The following is a 20,163-nucleotide window of genomic DNA, read 5'->3' on the forward strand; positions in this document are numbered from 1 at the left end:
CCATAGAAATGACTGGGGAAAAACGGAGCGATAAACGAGTGTAGCGGACGAACGAGTGCGGGTATCGGAAAGCTGTATACAAGCCCACATCGTCGCTATAGGACGCACGATTTCCAGGTGGAACGGAGTCGATAGCTCGAAAGCTGCGGGACTAGTTAGACGGACAAGGAAACGCGGAATAATAAGAATAATAATAATAATATGACTTACGGATAACAATATATTGCGCCGCTGCTTAAAGCAGCAGGCGCAACATAATAATATGACTTACGAATAACAATATATTGCGCCGCTGCTTAAAGCAGCAGGCGCAACATAATAAAACTCTTTCTGCCTTTCATTGCAAGCGAGCCCGAAAGTGTTTTTATGCTTCATAATGGGTTGTAAAAGCAAAGATGCAGTTTGCTGAAAACAAGTTGTTCTTTGACAGTCTTGAATACTGAGTGCGGTTCAGTTAATAAAACTGTCTTTCTGGTGCTCATTGCAAGCAAGCCAGAAAGTGTTTTTCTGTGTTCCAATTGCTAGTATAAAGAAATACGCAGTCTGCTGAAAGCAAGCTGTTCTCTGACAGTCTTTCTTATGGAGTGCAGTTCAGCTAATAAAACTCTTTCTGCCTTTCATTGCAAGCGAGCCCGAAAGTGTTTTTATGCTTCATAATGGACTGTAAAAGCAAAGATGCAGTTTGCTGAAAACAAGTTGTTCTGTGACAGTCTTGAATACTGAGTGCGGTTCAGTTAATAAAACTGTCTTTCTGGTGCTCATTGCAAACACGCCAGAAAGTGTTTTTCTGTGTTCCAATTGTTAGTATAAACAAATACGCAGTCTGCTGAAAGCAAGCTGTGCTCTGACAGTCTTTCTTATGGAGCGCAGTTCCGCTAATAAAACTCTTTCTGCCTTTCATTGCAAGCGAGCCCGAAAGTGTTTTTATGCTTCATAATGGACTGTAAAAGCAAAGATGCAGTTTGCTGAAAACAAGTTGTTCTTTGACAGTCTTGGATACTGAGTGCGGTTCAGTTAATAAAACTGTCTTTCTGGTGCTCATTGCAAGCAAGCCAGAAAGTGTTTTTCTGTGTTCCAATTGCTAGTATAAAGAAATACGCAGTCTGCTGAAAGCAAGCTGTTCTCTGACAGTCTTTCTTATGGAGTGCAGTTCAGCTAATAAAACTCTTTCTGCCTTTCATTGCAAGCGAGCCCGAAAGTGTTTTTATGCTTCATAATGGACTGTAAAAGCAAAGATGCAGTTTGCTGAAAACAAGTTGTTCTTTGACAGTCTTGAATACTGAGTGCGGTTCAGTTAATAAAACTGTCTTTCTGGTGCTCATTGCAAACAAACCAGAAAGTGTTTTTCTGTGTTCTACTTGTTAGTATAAACAAATATGCAGTCTGCTGAAAGCAAGCTGTGCTCTGACAGTCTTTCTTATGGAGCGCAGTTCCGCTAATAAAACTCTTTCTGCCTTTCATTGCAAGCGAGCCCGAAAGTGTTTTTATGCTTCATAATGGGTTGTAAAAGCAAAGATGCAGTTTGCTGAAAACAAGTTGTTCTTTGACAGTCTTGAATACTGAGTGCGGTTCAGTTAATAAAACTGTCTTTCTGGTGCTCATTGCAAACAAACCAGAAAGTGTTTTTCTGTGTTCTACTTGTTAGTATATACAAATACGCAGTCTGCTGAAAGCAAGCTGTGCTCTGACAGTCTTTCTTATGGAGCGCAGTTCCGCTAATAAAACTCTTTCTGCCTTTCATTGCAAGCGAGCCCGAAAGTGTTTTTATGCTTCATAATGGATTGTAAAAGCAAAGATGCAGTTTGCTGAAAACAAGTTGTTCTTTGACAGTCTTGAATACTGAGTGCGGTTCAGTTAATAAAACTGTCTTTCTGGTGCTCATTGCAAGCAAGCCAGAAAGTGTTTTTCTGTGTTCCAATTGCTAGTATAAAGAAATACGCAGTCTGCTGAAAGCAAGCTGTTCTCTGACAGTCTTTCTTATGGAGTGCAGTTCAGCTAATAAAACTCTTTCTGCCTTTCATTGCAAGCGAGCCCGAAAGTGTTTTTATGCTTCATAATGGACTGTAAAAGCAAAGATGCAGTTTGCTGAAAACAAGTTGTTCTTTGACAGTCTTGAATACTGAGTGCGGTTCAGTTAATAAAACTGTCTTTCTGGTGCTCATTGCAAGCAAGCCAGAAAGTGTTTTTCTGTGTTCCAATTGTTAGTATAAACAAATACGCAGTCTGCTGAAAGCAAGCTGTGCTCTGACAGTCTTTCTTATGGAGCGCAGTTCCACTAATAAAACTCTTTCTGCCTTTCATTGCAAGCGAGCCCGAAAGTGTTTTTATGCTTCATAATGGACTGTAAAAGCAAAGATGCAGTTTGCTGAAAACAAGTTGTTCTTTGACAGTCTTGGATACTGAGTGCGGTTCAGTTAATAAAACTGTCTTTCTGGTGCTCATTGCAAGCAAGCCAGAAAGTGTTTTTCTGTGTTCCAATTGCTAGTATAAAGAAATACGCAGTCTGCTGAAAGCAAGCTGTTCTCTGACAGTCTTTCTTATGGAGTGCAGTTCAGCTAATAAAACTCTTTCTGCCTTTCATTGCAAGCGAGCCCGAAAGTGTTTTTATGCTTCATAATGGACTGTAAAAGCAAAGATGCAGTTTGCTGAAAACAAGTTGTTCTTTGACAGTCTTGAATACTGAGTGCGGTTCAGTTAATAAAACTGTCTTTCTGGTGCTCATTGCAAACAAACCAGAAAGTGTTTTTCTGTGTTCTACTTGTTAGTATAAACAAATATGCAATCTGCTGAAAGCAAGCTGTGCTCTGACAGTCTTTCTTATGGAGCGCAGTTCCGCTAATAAAACTCTTTCTGCCTTTCATTGCAAGCGAGCCCGAAAGTGTTTTTATGCTTCATAATGGGTTGTAAAAGCAAAGATGCAGTTTGCTGAAAACAAGTTGTTCTTTGACAGTCTTGAATACTGAGTGCGGTTCAGTTAATAAAACTGTCTTTCTGGTGCTCATTGCAAACAAACCAGAAAGTGTTTTTCTGTGTTCTACTTGTTAGTATAAACAAATATGCAGTCTGCTGAAAACAAGCTGTGCTTTGACAGTCTTTCTTATGGAGTGCAGTTCAGCTAATAAAACTCTTTCTGCCTTTCATTGCAAGCGAGCCCGAAAGTGTTTTTATGCTTCATAATGGACTGTAAAAGCAAAGATGCAGTTTGCTGAAAACAAGTTGTTCTTTGACAGTCTTGAATACTGAGTGCGGTTCAGTTAATAAAACTGTCTTTCTGGTGCTCATTGCAAGCAAGCCAGAAAGTGTTTTTCTGTGTTCCAATTGCTAGTATAAACAAATACGCAGTCTGCTGAAAGCAAGCTGTTCTCTGACAGTCTTTCTTATGGAGTGCAGTTCAGCTAATAAAACTCTTTCTGCCTTTCATTGCAAGCGAGCCCGAAAGTGTTTTTATGCTTCATAATGGACTGTAAAAGCAAAGATGCAGTTTGCTGAAAACAAGTTGTTCTTTGACAGTCTTGAATACTGAGTGCGGTTCAGTTAATAAAACTGTCTTTCTGGTGCTCATTGCAAACAAACCAGAAAGTGTTTTTCTGTGTTCTACTTGTTAGTATAAACAAATATGCAGTCTGCTGAAAGCAAGCTGTGCTCTGACAGTCTTTCTTATGGAGTGCAGTTCAGCTAATAAAACTCTTTCTGCCTTTCATTGCAAGCGAGCCCGAAAGTGTTTTTATGCTTCATAATGGACTGTAAAAGCAAAGATGCAGTTTGCTGAAAACAAGTTGTTCTTTGACAGTCTTGAATACTGAGTGCGGTTCAGTTAATAAAACTGTCTTTCTGGTGCTCATTGCAAGCAAGCCAGAAAGTGTTTTTCTGTGTTCCAATTGCTAGTATAAACAAATACGCAGTCTGCTGAAAGCAAGCTGTTCTCTGACAGTCTTTCTTATGGAGTGCAGTTCAGCTAATAAAACTCTTTCTGCCTTTCATTGCAAGCGAGCCCGAAAGTGTTTTTATGCTTCATAATGGACTGTAAAAGCAAAGATGCAGTTTGCTGAAAACAAGTTGTTCTTTGACAGTCTTGAATACTGAGTGCGGTTCAGTTAATAAAACTGTCTTTCTGGTGCTCATTGCAAACAAACCAGAAAGTGTTTTTCTGTGTTCTACTTGTTAGTATAAACAAATATGCAGTCTGCTGAAAGCAAGCTGTGCTCTGACAGTCTTTCTTATGGAGTGCAGTTCAGCTAATAAAACTCTTTCTGCCTTTCATTGCAAGCGAGCCCGAAAGTGTTTTTATGCTTCATAATGGGTTGTAAAAGCAAAGATGCAGTTTGCTGAAAACAAGTTGTTCTTTGACAGTCTTGAATACTGAGTGCGGTTCAGTTAATAAAACTGTCTTTCTGGTGCTCATTGCAAGCAAGCCAGAAAGTGTTTTTCTGTGTTCCAATTGCTAGTATAAAGAAATACGCAGTCTGCTGAAAGCAAGCTGTTCTCTGACAGTCTTTCTTATGGAGTGCAGTTCAGCTAATAAAACTCTTTCTGCCTTTCATTGCAAGCGAGCCCGAAAGTGTTTTTATGCTTCATAATGGACTGTAAAAGCAAAGATGCAGTTTGCTGAAAACAAGTTGTTCTGTGACAGTCTTGAATACTGAGTGCGGTTCAGTTAATAAAACTGTCTTTCTGGTGCTCATTGCAAACACGCCAGAAAGTGTTTTTCTGTGTTCCAATTGTTAGTATAAACAAATACGCAGTCTGCTGAAAGCAAGCTGTGCTCTGACAGTCTTTCTTATGGAGCGCAGTTCCGCTAATAAAACTCTTTCTGCCTTTCATTGCAAGCGAACCCGAAAGTGTTTTTATGCTTCATAATGGGTTGTAAAAGCAAAGATGCAGTTTGCTGAAAACAAGTTGTTCTGTGACAGTCTTGAATACTGAGTGCGGTTCAGTTAATAAAACTGTCTTTCTGGTGCTCATTGCAAACATGCCAGAAAGTGTTTTTCTGTGTTCCAATTGTTAGTATAAACAAATACGCAGTCTGCTGAAAGCAAGCTGTGCTCTGACAGTCTTTCTTATGGAGCGCAGTTCCGCTAATAAAACTCTTTCTGCCTTTCATTGCAAGCGAGCCCGAAAGTGTTTTTATGCTTCATAATGGACTGTAAAAGCAAAGATGCAGTTTGCTGAAAACAAGTTGTTCTTTGACAGTCTTGGATACTGAGTGCGGTTCAGTTAATAAAACTGTCTTTCTGGTGCTCATTGCAAGCAAGCCAGAAAGTGTTTTTCTGTGTTCCAATTGCTAGTATAAAGAAATACGCAGTCTGCTGAAAGCAAGCTGTTCTCTGACAGTCTTTCTTATGGAGTGCAGTTCAGCTAATAAAACTCTTTCTGCCTTTCATTGCAAGCGAGCCCGAAAGTGTTTTTATGCTTCATAATGGACTGTAAAAGCAAAGATGCAGTTTGCTGAAAACAAGTTGTTCTTTGACAGTCTTGAATACTGAGTGCGGTTCAGTTAATAAAACTGTCTTTCTGGTGCTCATTGCAAACAAACCAGAAAGTGTTTTTCTGTGTTCTACTTGTTAGTATAAACAAATATGCAGTCTGCTGAAAGCAAGCTGTGCTCTGACAGTCTTTCTTATGGAGCGCAGTTCCGCTAATAAAACTCTTTCTGCCTTTCATTGCAAGCGAGCCCGAAAGTGTTTTTATGCTTCATAATGGGTTGTAAAAGCAAAGATGCAGTTTGCTGAAAACAAGTTGTTCTTTGACAGTCTTGAATACTGAGTGCGGTTCAGTTAATAAAACTGTCTTTCTGGTGCTCATTGCAAGCAAGCCAGAAAGTGTTTTTCTGTGTTCCAATTGCTAGTATAAAGAAATACGCAGTCTGCTGAAAGCAAGCTGTTCTCTGACAGTCTTTCTTATGGAGTGCAGTTCAGCTAATAAAACTCTTTCTGCCTTTCATTGCAAGCGAGCCCGAAAGTGTTTTTATGCTTCATAATGGACTGTAAAAGCAAAGATGCAGTTTGCTGAAAACAAGTTGTTCTGTGACAGTCTTGAATACTGAGTGCGGTTCAGTTAATAAAACTGTCTTTCTGGTGCTCATTGCAAACACGCCAGAAAGTGTTTTTCTGTGTTCCAATTGTTAGTATAAACAAATACGCAGTCTGCTGAAAGCAAGCTGTGCTCTGACAGTCTTTCTTATGGAGCGCAGTTCCGCTAATAAAACTCTTTCTGCCTTTCATTGCAAGCGAGCCCGAAAGTGTTTTTATGCTTCATAATGGACTGTAAAAGCAAAGATGCAGTTTGCTGAAAACAAGTTGTTCTTTGACAGTCTTGGATACTGAGTGCGGTTCAGTTAATAAAACTGTCTTTCTGGTGCTCATTGCAAGCAAGCCAGAAAGTGTTTTTCTGTGTTCCAATTGCTAGTATAAAGAAATACGCAGTCTGCTGAAAGCAAGCTGTTCTCTGACAGTCTTTCTTATGGAGTGCAGTTCAGCTAATAAAACTCTTTCTGCCTTTCATTGCAAGCGAGCCCGAAAGTGTTTTTATGCTTCATAATGGACTGTAAAAGCAAAGATGCAGTTTGCTGAAAACAAGTTGTTCTTTGACAGTCTTGAATACTGAGTGCGGTTCAGTTAATAAAACTGTCTTTCTGGTGCTCATTGCAAACAAACCAGAAAGTGTTTTTCTGTGTTCTACTTGTTAGTATAAACAAATATGCAGTCTGCTGAAAGCAAGCTGTGCTCTGACAGTCTTTCTTATGGAGCGCAGTTCCGCTAATAAAACTCTTTCTGCCTTTCATTGCAAGCGAGCCCGAAAGTGTTTTTATGCTTCATAATGGATTGTAAAAGCAAAGATGCAGTTTGCTGAAAACAAGTTGTTCTTTGACAGTCTTGAATACTGAGTGCGGTTCAGTTAATAAAACTGTCTTTCTGGTGCTCATTGCAAGCAAGCCAGAAAGTGTTTTTCTGTGTTCCAATTGCTAGTATAAAGAAATACGCAGTCTGCTGAAAGCAAGCTGTTCTCTGACAGTCTTTCTTATGGAGTGCAGTTCAGCTAATAAAACTCTTTCTGCCTTTCATTGCAAGCGAGCCCGAAAGTGTTTTTATGCTTCATAATGGACTGTAAAAGCAAAGATGCAGTTTGCTGAAAACAAGTTGTTCTTTGACAGTCTTGAATACTGAGTGCGGTTCAGTTAATAAAACTGTCTTTCTGGTGCTCATTGCAAGCAAGCCAGAAAGTGTTTTTCTGTGTTCCAATTGTTAGTATAAACAAATACGCAGTCTGCTGAAAGCAAGCTGTGCTCTGACAGTCTTTCTTATGGAGCGCAGTTCCGCTAATAAAACTCTTTCTGCCTTTCATTGCAAGCGAGCCCGAAAGTGTTTTTATGCTTCATAATGGACTGTAAAAGCAAAGATGCAGTTTGCTGAAAACAAGTTGTTCTTTGACAGTCTTGAATACTGAGTGCGGTTCAGTTAATAAAACTGTCTTTCTGGTGCTCATTGCAAACAAACCAGAAAGTGTTTTTCTGTGTTCTACTTGTTAGTATAAACAAATATGCAGTCTGCTGAAAGCAAGCTGTGCTCTGACAGTCTTTCTTATGGAGCGCAGTTCCGCTAATAAAACTCTTTCTGCCTTTCATTGCAAGCGAGCCCGAAAGTGTTTTTATGCTTCATAATGGGTTGTAAAAGCAAAGATGCAGTTTGCTGAAAACAAGTTGTTCTTTGACAGTCTTGAATACTGAGTGCGGTTCAGTTAATAAAACTGTCTTTCTGGTGCTCATTGCAAACAAACCAGAAAGTGTTTTTCTGTGTTCTACTTGTTAGTATAAACAAATACGCAGTCTGCTGAAAGCAAGCTGTGCTCTGACAGTCTTTCTTATGGAGCGCAGTTCCGCTAATAAAACTCTTTCTGCCTTTCATTGCAAGCGAGCCCGAAAGTGTTTTTATGCTTCATAATGGATTGTAAAAGCAAAGATGCAGTTTGCTGAAAACAAGTTGTTCTTTGACAGTCTTGAATACTGAGTGCGGTTCAGTTAATAAAACTGTCTTTCTGGTGCTCATTGCAAGCAAGCCAGAAAGTGTTTTTCTGTGTTCCAATTGCTAGTATAAAGAAATACGCAGTCTGCTGAAAGCAAGCTGTTCTCTGACAGTCTTTCTTATGGAGTGCAGTTCAGCTAATAAAACTCTTTCTGCCTTTCATTTCAAGCGAGCCCGAAAATGTTTTTATGCTTCATAATGGACTGTAAAAGCAAAGATGCAGTTTGCTGAAAACAAGTTGTTCTTTGACAGTCTTGAATACTGAGTGCGGTTCAGTTAATAAAACTGTCTTTCTGGTGCTCATTGCAAACAAACCAGAAAGTGTTTTTCTGTGTTCTACTTGTTAGTATAAACAAATATGCAGTCTGCTGAAAGCAAGCTGTGCTCTGACAGTCTTTCTTATGGAGTGCAGTTCAGCTAATAAAACTCTTTCTGCCTTTCATTGCAAGCGAGCCCGAAAGTGTTTTTATGCTTCATAATGGGTTGTAAAAGCAAAGATGCAGTTTGCTGAAAACAAGTTGTTCTTTGACAGTCTTGAATACTGAGTGTGGTTCAGTTAATAAAACTGTCTTTCTGGTGCTCATTGCAAACACGCCAGAAAGTGTTTTTCTGTGTTCCAATTGTTAGTATAAACAAATACGCAGTCTGTTGAAAGCAAGCTGTGCTCTGACAGTCTTTCTTATGGAGCGCAGTTCCGCTAATAAAACTCTTTCTGCCTTTCATTGCAAGCGAGCCCGAAAGTGTTTTTATGCTTCATAATGGGTTGTAAAAGCAAAGATGCAGTTTGCTGAAAACAAGTTGTTCTTTGACAGTCTTGAATACTGAGTGCGGTTCAGTTAATAAAACTGTCTTTCTGGTGCTCATTGCAAGCAAGCCAGAAAGTGTTTTTCTGTGTTCCAATTGCTAGTATAAAGAAATACGCAGTCTGCTGAAAGCAAGCTGTTCTCTGACAGTCTTTCTTATGGAGTGCAGTTCAGCTAATAAAACTCTTTCTGCCTTTCATTGCAAGCGAGCCCGAAAGTGTTTTTATGCTTCATAATGGACTGTAAAAGCAAAGATGCAGTTTGCTGAAAACAAGTTGTTCTTTGACAGTCTTGAATACTGAGTGCGGTTCAGTTAATAAAACTGTCTTTCTGGTGCTCATTGCAAACAAACCAGAAAGTGTTTTTCTGTGTTCTACTTGTTAGTATAAACAAATATGCAATCTGCTGAAAGCAAGCTGTGCTCTGACAGTCTTTCTTATGGAGCGCAGTTCCGCTAATAAAACTCTTTCTGCCTTTCATTGCAAGCGAGCCCGAAAGTGTTTTTATGCTTCATAATGGGTTGTAAAAGCAAAGATGCAGTTTGCTGAAAACAAGTTGTTCTTTGACAGTCTTGAATACTGAGTGCGGTTCAGTTAATAAAACTGTCTTTCTGGTGCTCATTGCAAACAAACCAGAAAGTGTTTTTCTGTGTTCTACTTGTTAGTATAAACAAATACGCAGTCTGCTGAAAGCAAGCTGTGCTCTGACAGTCTTTCTTATGGAGCGCAGTTCCGCTAATAAAACTCTTTCTGCCTTTCATTGCAAGCGAGCCCGAAAGTGTTTTTATGCTTCATAATGGACTGTAAAAGCAAAGATGCAGTTTGCTGAAAACAAGTTGTTCTTTGACAGTCTTGAATACTGAGTGCGGTTCAGTTAATAAAACTGTCTTTCTGGTGCTCATTGCAAACAAACCAGAAAGTGTTTTTCTGTGTTCTACTTGTTAGTATAAACAAATATGCAGTCTGCTGAAAGCAAGCTGTGCTCTGACAGTCTTTCTTATGGAGTGCAGTTCAGCTAATAAAACTCTTTCTGCCTTTCATTGCAAGCGAGCCCGAAAGTGTTTTTATGCTTCATAATGGACTGTAAAAGCAAAGATGCAGTTTGCTGAAAACAAGTTGTTCTTTGACAGTCTTGAATACTGAGTGCGGTTCAGTTAATAAAACTGTCTTTCTGGTGCTCATTGCAAGCAAGCCAGAAAGTGTTTTTCTGTGTTCCAATTGCTAGTATAAAGAAATACGCAGTCTGCTGAAAGCAAGCTGTTCTCTGACAGTCTTTCTTATGGAGTGCAGTTCAGCTAATAAAACTCTTTCTGCCTTTCATTGCAAGCGAGCCCGAAAGTGTTTTTATGCTTCATAATGGACTGTAAAAGCAAAGATGCAGTTTGCTGAAAACAAGTTGTTCTTTGACAGTCTTGAATACTGAGTGCGGTTCAGTTAATAAAACTGTCTTTCTGGTGCTCATTGCAAACAAACCAGAAAGTGTTTTTCTGTGTTCTACTTGTTAGTATAAACAAATATGCAGTCTGCTGAAAGCAAGCTGTGCTCTGACAGTCTTTCTTATGGAGTGCAGTTCAGCTAATAAAACTCTTTCTGCCTTTCATTGCAAGCGAGCCCGAAAGTGTTTTTATGCTTCATAATGGACTGTAAAAGCAAAGATGCAGTTTGCTGAAAACAAGTTGTTCTTTGACAGTCTTGAATACTGAGTGCGGTTCAGTTAATAAAACTGTCTTTCTGGTGCTCATTGCAAGCAAGCCAGAAAGTGTTTTTCTGTGTTCCAATTGCTAGTATAAACAAATACGCAGTCTGCTGAAAGCAAGCTGTTCTCTGACAGTCTTTCTTATGGAGTGCAGTTCAGCTAATAAAACTCTTTCTGCCTTTCATTGCAAGCGAGCCCGAAAGTGTTTTTATGCTTCATAATGGGTTGTAAAAGCAAAGATGCAGTTTGCTGAAAACAAGTTGTTCTTTGACAGTCTTGAATACTGAGTGCGGTTCAGTTAATAAAACTGTCTTTCTGGTGCTCATTGCAAGCAAGCCAGAAAGTGTTTTTCTGTGTTCCAATTGCTAGTATAAAGAAATACGCAGTCTGCTGAAAGCAAGCTGTTCTCTGACAGTCTTTCTTATGGAGTGCAGTTCAGCTAATAAAACTCTTTCTGCCTTTCATTGCAAGCGAGCCCGAAAGTGTTTTTATGCTTCATAATGGACTGTAAAAGCAAAGATGCAGTTTGCTGAAAACAAGTTGTTCTGTGACAGTCTTGAATACTGAGTGCGGTTCAGTTAATAAAACTGTCTTTCTGGTGCTCATTGCAAACACGCCAGAAAGTGTTTTTCTGTGTTCCAATTGTTAGTATAAACAAATACGCAGTCTGCTGAAAGCAAGCTGTGCTCTGACAGTCTTTCTTATGGAGCGCAGTTCCGCTAATAAAACTCTTTCTGCCTTTCATTGCAAGCGAGCCCGAAAGTGTTTTTATGCTTCATAATGGACTGTAAAAGCAAAGATGCAGTTTGCTGAAAACAAGTTGTTCTTTGACAGTCTTGGATACTGAGTGCGGTTCAGTTAATAAAACTGTCTTTCTGGTGCTCATTGCAAGCAAGCCAGAAAGTGTTTTTCTGTGTTCCAATTGCTAGTATAAAGAAATACGCAGTCTGCTGAAAGCAAGCTGTTCTCTGACAGTCTTTCTTATGGAGTGCAGTTCAGCTAATAAAACTCTTTCTGCCTTTCATTGCAAGCGAGCCCGAAAGTGTTTTTATGCTTCATAATGGACTGTAAAAGCAAAGATGCAGTTTGCTGAAAACAAGTTGTTCTTTGACAGTCTTGAATACTGAGTGCGGTTCAGTTAATAAAACTGTCTTTCTGGTGCTCATTGCAAACAAACCAGAAAGTGTTTTTCTGTGTTCTACTTGTTAGTATAAACAAATATGCAGTCTGCTGAAAGCAAGCTGTGCTCTGACAGTCTTTCTTATGGAGCGCAGTTCCGCTAATAAAACTCTTTCTGCCTTTCATTGCAAGCGAGCCCGAAAGTGTTTTTATGCTTCATAATGGATTGTAAAAGCAAAGATGCAGTTTGCTGAAAACAAGTTGTTCTTTGACAGTCTTGAATACTGAGTGCGGTTCAGTTAATAAAACTGTCTTTCTGGTGCTCATTGCAAGCAAGCCAGAAAGTGTTTTTCTGTGTTCCAATTGCTAGTATAAAGAAATACGCAGTCTGCTGAAAGCAAGCTGTTCTCTGACAGTCTTTCTTATGGAGTGCAGTTCAGCTAATAAAACTCTTTCTGCCTTTCATTGCAAGCGAGCCCGAAAGTGTTTTTATGCTTCATAATGGACTGTAAAAGCAAAGATGCAGTTTGCTGAAAACAAGTTGTTCTTTGACAGTCTTGAATACTGAGTGCGGTTCAGTTAATAAAACTGTCTTTCTGGTGCTCATTGCAAGCAAGCCAGAAAGTGTTTTTCTGTGTTCCAATTGTTAGTATAAACAAATACGCAGTCTGCTGAAAGCAAGCTGTGCTCTGACAGTCTTTCTTATGGAGCGCAGTTCCGCTAATAAAACTCTTTCTGCCTTTCATTGCAAGCGAGCCCGAAAGTGTTTTTATGCTTCATAATGGACTGTAAAAGCAAAGATGCAGTTTGCTGAAAACAAGTTGTTCTTTGACAGTCTTGAATACTGAGTGCGGTTCAGTTAATAAAACTGTCTTTCTGGTGCTCATTGCAAACAAACCAGAAAGTGTTTTTCTGTGTTCTACTTGTTAGTATAAACAAATATGCAGTCTGCTGAAAGCAAGCTGTGCTCTGACAGTCTTTCTTATGGAGCGCAGTTCCGCTAATAAAACTCTTTCTGCCTTTCATTGCAAGCGAGCCCGAAAGTGTTTTTATGCTTCATAATGGGTTGTAAAAGCAAAGATGCAGTTTGCTGAAAACAAGTTGTTCTTTGACAGTCTTGAATACTGAGTGCGGTTCAGTTAATAAAACTGTCTTTCTGGTGCTCATTGCAAACAAACCAGAAAGTGTTTTTCTGTGTTCTACTTGTTAGTATAAACAAATACGCAGTCTGCTGAAAGCAAGCTGTGCTCTGACAGTCTTTCTTATGGAGCGCAGTTCCGCTAATAAAACTCTTTCTGCCTTTCATTGCAAGCGAGCCCGAAAGTGTTTTTATGCTTCATAATGGATTGTAAAAGCAAAGATGCAGTTTGCTGAAAACAAGTTGTTCTTTGACAGTCTTGAATACTGAGTGCGGTTCAGTTAATAAAACTGTCTTTCTGGTGCTCATTGCAAGCAAGCCAGAAAGTGTTTTTCTGTGTTCCAATTGCTAGTATAAAGAAATACGCAGTCTGCTGAAAGCAAGCTGTTCTCTGACAGTCTTTCTTATGGAGTGCAGTTCAGCTAATAAAACTCTTTCTGCCTTTCATTTCAAGCGAGCCCGAAAATGTTTTTATGCTTCATAATGGACTGTAAAAGCAAAGATGCAGTTTGCTGAAAACAAGTTGTTCTTTGACAGTCTTGAATACTGAGTGCGGTTCAGTTAATAAAACTGTCTTTCTGGTGCTCATTGCAAACAAACCAGAAAGTGTTTTTCTGTGTTCTACTTGTTAGTATAAACAAATATGCAGTCTGCTGAAAGCAAGCTGTGCTCTGACAGTCTTTCTTATGGAGTGCAGTTCAGCTAATAAAACTCTTTCTGCCTTTCATTGCAAGCGAGCCCGAAAGTGTTTTTATGCTTCATAATGGGTTGTAAAAGCAAAGATGCAGTTTGCTGAAAACAAGTTGTTCTTTGACAGTCTTGAATACTGAGTGTGGTTCAGTTAATAAAACTGTCTTTCTGGTGCTCATTGCAAACACGCCAGAAAGTGTTTTTCTGTGTTCCAATTGTTAGTATAAACAAATACGCAGTCTGTTGAAAGCAAGCTGTGCTCTGACAGTCTTTCTTATGGAGCGCAGTTCCGCTAATAAAACTCTTTCTGCCTTTCATTGCAAGCGAGCCCGAAAGTGTTTTTATGCTTCATAATGGGTTGTAAAAGCAAAGATGCAGTTTGCTGAAAACAAGTTGTTCTTTGACAGTCTTGAATACTGAGTGCGGTTCAGTTAATAAAACTGTCTTTCTGGTGCTCATTGCAAGCAAGCCAGAAAGTGTTTTTCTGTGTTCCAATTGCTAGTATAAAGAAATACGCAGTCTGCTGAAAGCAAGCTGTTCTCTGACAGTCTTTCTTATGGAGTGCAGTTCAGCTAATAAAACTCTTTCTGCCTTTCATTGCAAGCGAGCCCGAAAGTGTTTTTATGCTTCATAATGGACTGTAAAAGCAAAGATGCAGTTTGCTGAAAACAAGTTGTTCTTTGACAGTCTTGAATACTGAGTGCGGTTCAGTTAATAAAACTGTCTTTCTGGTGCTCATTGCAAACAAACCAGAAAGTGTTTTTCTGTGTTCTACTTGTTAGTATAAACAAATATGCAATCTGCTGAAAGCAAGCTGTGCTCTGACAGTCTTTCTTATGGAGCGCAGTTCCGCTAATAAAACTCTTTCTGCCTTTCATTGCAAGCGAGCCCGAAAGTGTTTTTATGCTTCATAATGGGTTGTAAAAGCAAAGATGCAGTTTGCTGAAAACAAGTTGTTCTTTGACAGTCTTGAATACTGAGTGCGGTTCAGTTAATAAAACTGTCTTTCTGGTGCTCATTGCAAACAAACCAGAAAGTGTTTTTCTGTGTTCTACTTGTTAGTATAAACAAATACGCAGTCTGCTGAAAGCAAGCTGTGCTCTGACAGTCTTTCTTATGGAGCGCAGTTCCGCTAATAAAACTCTTTCTGCCTTTCATTGCAAGCGAGCCCGAAAGTGTTTTTATGCTTCATAATGGACTGTAAAAGCAAAGATGCAGTTTGCTGAAAACAAGTTGTTCTTTGACAGTCTTGAATACTGAGTGCGGTTCAGTTAATAAAACTGTCTTTCTGGTGCTCATTGCAAACAAACCAGAAAGTGTTTTTCTGTGTTCTACTTGTTAGTATAAACAAATATGCAGTCTGCTGAAAGCAAGCTGTGCTCTGACAGTCTTTCTTATGGAGTGCAGTTCAGCTAATAAAACTCTTTCTGCCTTTCATTGCAAGCGAGCCCGAAAGTGTTTTTATGCTTCATAATGGACTGTAAAAGCAAAGATGCAGTTTGCTGAAAACAAGTTGTTCTTTGACAGTCTTGAATACTGAGTGCGGTTCAGTTAATAAAACTGTCTTTCTGGTGCTCATTGCAAGCAAGCCAGAAAGTGTTTTTCTGTGTTCCAATTGCTAGTATAAAGAAATACGCAGTCTGCTGAAAGCAAGCTGTTCTCTGACAGTCTTTCTTATGGAGTGCAGTTCAGCTAATAAAACTCTTTCTGCCTTTCATTGCAAGCGAGCCCGAAAGTGTTTTTATGCTTCATAATGGACTGTAAAAGCAAAGATGCAGTTTGCTGAAAACAAGTTGTTCTTTGACAGTCTTGAATACTGAGTGCGGTTCAGTTAATAAAACTGTCTTTCTGGTGCTCATTGCAAACAAACCAGAAAGTGTTTTTCTGTGTTCTACTTGTTAGTATAAACAAATATGCAGTCTGCTGAAAGCAAGCTGTGCTCTGACAGTCTTTCTTATGGAGTGCAGTTCAGCTAATAAAACTCTTTCTGCCTTTCATTGCAAGCGAGCCCGAAAGTGTTTTTATGCTTCATAATGGACTGTAAAAGCAAAGATGCAGTTTGCTGAAAACAAGTTGTTCTTTGACAGTCTTGAATACTGAGTGCGGTTCAGTTAATAAAACTGTCTTTCTGGTGCTCATTGCAAGCAAGCCAGAAAGTGTTTTTCTGTGTTCCAATTGCTAGTATAAACAAATACGCAGTCTGCTGAAAGCAAGCTGTTCTCTGACAGTCTTTCTTATGGAGTGCAGTTCAGCTAATAAAACTCTTTCTGCCTTTCATTGCAAGCGAGCCCGAAAGTGTTTTTATGCTTCATAATGGGTTGTAAAAGCAAAGATGCAGTTTGCTGAAAACAAGTTGTTCTTTGACAGTCTTGAATACTGAGTGCGGTTCAGTTAATAAAACTGTCTTTCTGGTGCTCATTGCAAGCAAGCCAGAAAGTGTTTTTCTGTGTTCCAATTGCTAGTATAAAGAAATACGCAGTCTGCTGAAAGCAAGCTGTTCTCTGACAGTCTTTCTTATGGAGTGCAGTTCAGCTAATAAAACTCTTTCTGCCTTTCATTGCAAGCGAGCCCGAAAGTGTTTTTATGCTTCATAATGGACTGTAAAAGCAAAGATGCAGTTTGCTGAAAACAAGTTGTTCTGTGACAGTCTTGAATACTGAGTGCGGTTCAGTTAATAAAACTGTCTTTCTGGTGCTCATTGCAAACACGCCAGAAAGTGTTTTTCTGTGTTCCAATTGTTAGTATAAACAAATACGCAGTCTGCTGAAAGCAAGCTGTGCTCTGACAGTCTTTCTTATGGAGCGCAGTTCCGCTAATAAAACTCTTTCTGCCTTTCATTGCAAGCGAGCCCGAAAGTGTTTTTATGCTTCATAATGGACTGTAAAAGCAAAGATGCAGTTTGCTGAAAACAAGTTGTTCTTTGACAGTCTTGGATACTGAGTGCGGTTCAGTTGATAAAACTGTCTTTCTGGTGCTCATTGCAAGCAAGCCAGAAAGTGTTTTTCTGTGTTCCAATTGCTAGTATAAAGAAATACGCAGTCTGCTGAAAGCAAGCTGTTCTCTGACAGTCTTTCTTATGGAGTGCAGTTCAGCTAATAAAACTCTTTCTGCCTTTCATTGCAAGCGAGCCCGAAAGTGTTTTTATGCTTCATAATGGACTGTAAAAGCAAAGATGCAGTTTGCTGAAAACAAGTTGTTCTTTGACAGTCTTGAATACTGAGTGCGGTTCAGTTAATAAAACTGTCTTTCTGGTGCTCATTGCAAACAAACCAGAAAGTGTTTTTCTGTGTTCTACTTGTTAGTATAAACAAATATGCAGTCTGCTGAAAGCAAGCTGTGCTCTGACAGTCTTTCTTATGGAGTGCAGTTCAGCTAATAAAACTCTTTCTGCCTTTCATTGCAAGCGAGCCCGAAAGTGTTTTTATGCTTCATAATGGGTTGTAAAAGCAAAGATGCAGTTTGCTGAAAACAAGTTGTTCTTTGACAGTCTTGAATACTGAGTGCGGTTCAGTTAATAAAACTGTCTTTCTGGTGCTCATTGCAAGCAAGCCAGAAAGTGTTTTTCTGTGTTCCAATTGCTAGTATAAAGAAATACGCAGTCTGCTGAAAGCAAGCTGTTCTCTGACAGTCTTTCTTATGGAGTGCAGTTCAGCTAATAAAACTCTTTCTGCCTTTCATTGCAAGCGAGCCCGAAAGTGTTTTTATGCTTCATAATGGACTGTAAAAGCAAAGATGCAGTTTGCTGAAAACAAGTTGTTCTTTGACAGTCTTGAATACTGAGTGCGGTTCAGTTAATAAAACTGTCTTTCTGGTGCTCATTGCAAGCAAGCCAGAAAGTGTTTTTCTGTGTTCTACTTGTTAGTATAAACAAATATGCAGTCTGCTGAAAGCAAGCTGTGCTCTGACAGTCTTTCTTATGGAGCGCAGTTGCGCTAATAAAACTCTTTCTGCCTTTCATTGCAAGCGAGCCCGAAAGTGTTTTTATGCTTCATAATGGATTGTAAAAGCAAAGATGCAGTTTGCTGAAAACAAGTTGTTCTTTGACAGTCTTGAATACTGAGTGCGGTTCAGTTAATAAAACTGTCTTTCTGGTGCTCATTGCAAGCAAGCCAGAAAGTGTTTTTCTGTGTTCCAATTGCTAGTATAAAGAAATACGCAGTCTGCTGAAAGCAAGCTGTTCTCTGACAGTCTTTCTTATGGAGTGCAGTTCAGCTAATAAAACTCTTTCTGCCTTTCATTGCAAGCGAGCCCGAAAGTGTTTTTATGCTTCATAATGGACTGTAAAAGCAAAGATGCAGTTTGCTGAAAACAAGTTGTTCTTTGACAGTCTTGAATACTGAGTGCGGTTCAGTTAATAAAACTGTCTTTCTGGTGCTCATTGCAAACAAACCAGAAAGTGTTTTTCTGTGTTCTACTTGTTAGTATAAACAAATATGCAGTCTGCTGAAAGCAAGCTGTGCTCTGACAGTCTTTCTTATGGAGTGCAGTTCAGCTAATAAAACTCTTTCTGCCTTTCATTGCAAGCGAGCCCGAAAGTGTTTTTATGCTTCATAATGGGTTGTAAAAGCAAAGATGCAGTTTGCTGAAAACAAGTTGTTCTTTGACAGTCTTGAATACTGAGTGCGGTTCAGTTAATAAAACTGTCTTTCTGGTGCTCATTGCAAGCAAGCCAGAAAGTGTTTTTCTGTGTTCCAATTGCTAGTATAAAGAAATACGCAGTCTGCTGAAAGCAAGCTGTTCTCTGACAGTCTTTCTTATGGAGTGCAGTTCAGCTAATAAAACTCTTTCTGCCTTTCATTGCAAGCGAGCCCGAAAGTGTTTTTATGCTTCATAATGGACTGTAAAAGCAAAGATGCAGTTTGCTGAAAACAAGTTGTTCTGTGACAGTCTTGAATACTGAGTGCGGTTCAGTTAATAAAACTGTCTTTCTGGTGCTCATTGCAAACACGCCAGAAAGTGTTTTTCTGTGTTCCAATTGTTAGTATAAACAAATACGCAGTCTGCTGAAAGCAAGCTGTGCTCTGACAGTCTTTCTTATGGAGCGCAGTTCCGCTAATAAAACTCTTTCTGCCTTTCATTGCAAGCGAGCCCGAAAGTGTTTTTATGCTTCATAATGGACTGTAAAAGCAAAGATGCAGTTTGCTGAAAACAAGTTGTTCTTTGACAGTCTTGAATACTGAGTGCGGTTCAGTTAATAAAACTGTCTTTCTGGTGCTCATTGCAAGCAAGCCAGAAAGTGTTTTTCTGTGTTCCAATTGCTAGTATAAAGAAATACGCAGTCTGCTGAAAGCAAGCTGTTCTCTGACAGTCTTTCTTATGGAGTGCAGTTCAGCTAATAAAACTCTTTCTGCCTTTCATTGCAAGCGAGCCCGAAAGTGTTTTTATGCTTCATAATGGACTGTAAAAGCAAAGATGCAGTTTGCTGAAAACAAGTTGTTCTTTGACAGTCTTGAATACTGAGTGCGGTTCAGTTAATAAAACTGTCTTTCTGGTGCTCATTGCAAACAAACCAGAAAGTGTTTTTCTGTGTTCTACTTGTTAGTATAAACAAATATGCAGTCTGCTGAAAGCAAGCTGTGCTCTGACAGTCTTTCTTATGGAGCGCAGTTCCGCTAATAAAACTCTTTCTGCCTTTCATTGCAAGCGAGCCCGAAAGTGTTTTTATGCTTCATAATGGATTGTAAAGGCAAAGATGCAGTTTGCTGAAAACAAGTTGTTCTTTGACAGTCTTGAATACTGAGTGCGGTTCAGTTAATAAAACTGTCTTTCTGGTGCTCATTGCAAGCAAGCCAGAAAGTGTTTTTCTGTGTTCCAATTGCTAGTATAAAGAAATACGCAGTCTGCTGAAAGCAAGCTGTTCTCTGACAGTCTTTCTTATGGAGTGCAGTTCAGCTAATAAAACTCTTTCTGCCTTTCATTGCAAGCGAGCCCGAAAGTGTTTTTATGCTTCATAATGGACTGTAAAAGCAAAGATGCAGTTTGCTGAAAACAAGTTGTTCTTTGACAGTCTTGAATACTGAGTGCGGTTCAGTTAATAAAACTGTCTTTCTGGTGCTCATTGCAAGCAAGCCAGAAAGTGTTTTTCTGTGTTCCAATTGTTAGTATAAACAAATACGCAGTCTGCTGAAAGCAAGCTGTGCTCTGACAGTCTTTCTTATGGAGCGCAGTTCCGCTAATAAAACTCTTTCTGCCTTTCATTGCAAGCGAGCCCGAAAGTGTTTTTATGCTTCATAATGGACTGTAAAAGCAAAGATGCAGTTTGCTGAAAACAAGTTGTTCTTTGACAGTCTTGAATACTGAGTGCGGTTCAGTTAATAAAACTGTCTTTCTGGTGCTCATTGCAAACAAACCAGAAAGTGTTTTTCTGTGTTCTACTTGTTAGTATAAACAAATATGCAGTCTGCTGAAAGCAAGCTGTGCTCTGACAGTCTTTCTTATGGAGCGCAGTTCCGCTAATAAAACTCTTTCTGCCTTTCATTGCAAGCGAGCCCGAAAGTGTTTTTATGCTTCATAATGGATTGTAAAAGCAAAGATGCAGTTTGCTGAAAACAAGTTGTTCTTTGACAGTCTTGAATACTGAGTGCGGTTCAGTTAATAAAACTGTCTTTCTGGTGCTCATTGCAAGCAAGCCAGAAAGTGTTTTTCTGTGTTCCAATTGCTAGTATAAAGAAATACGCAGTCTGCTGAAAGCAAGCTGTTC

This window comes from Hoplias malabaricus, chromosome X2 (genome assembly GCF_029633855.1).
Source record: "Hoplias malabaricus isolate fHopMal1 chromosome X2, fHopMal1.hap1, whole genome shotgun sequence".
Classification (NCBI taxonomy): Eukaryota; Metazoa; Chordata; class Actinopteri; order Characiformes; family Erythrinidae; genus Hoplias; species Hoplias malabaricus.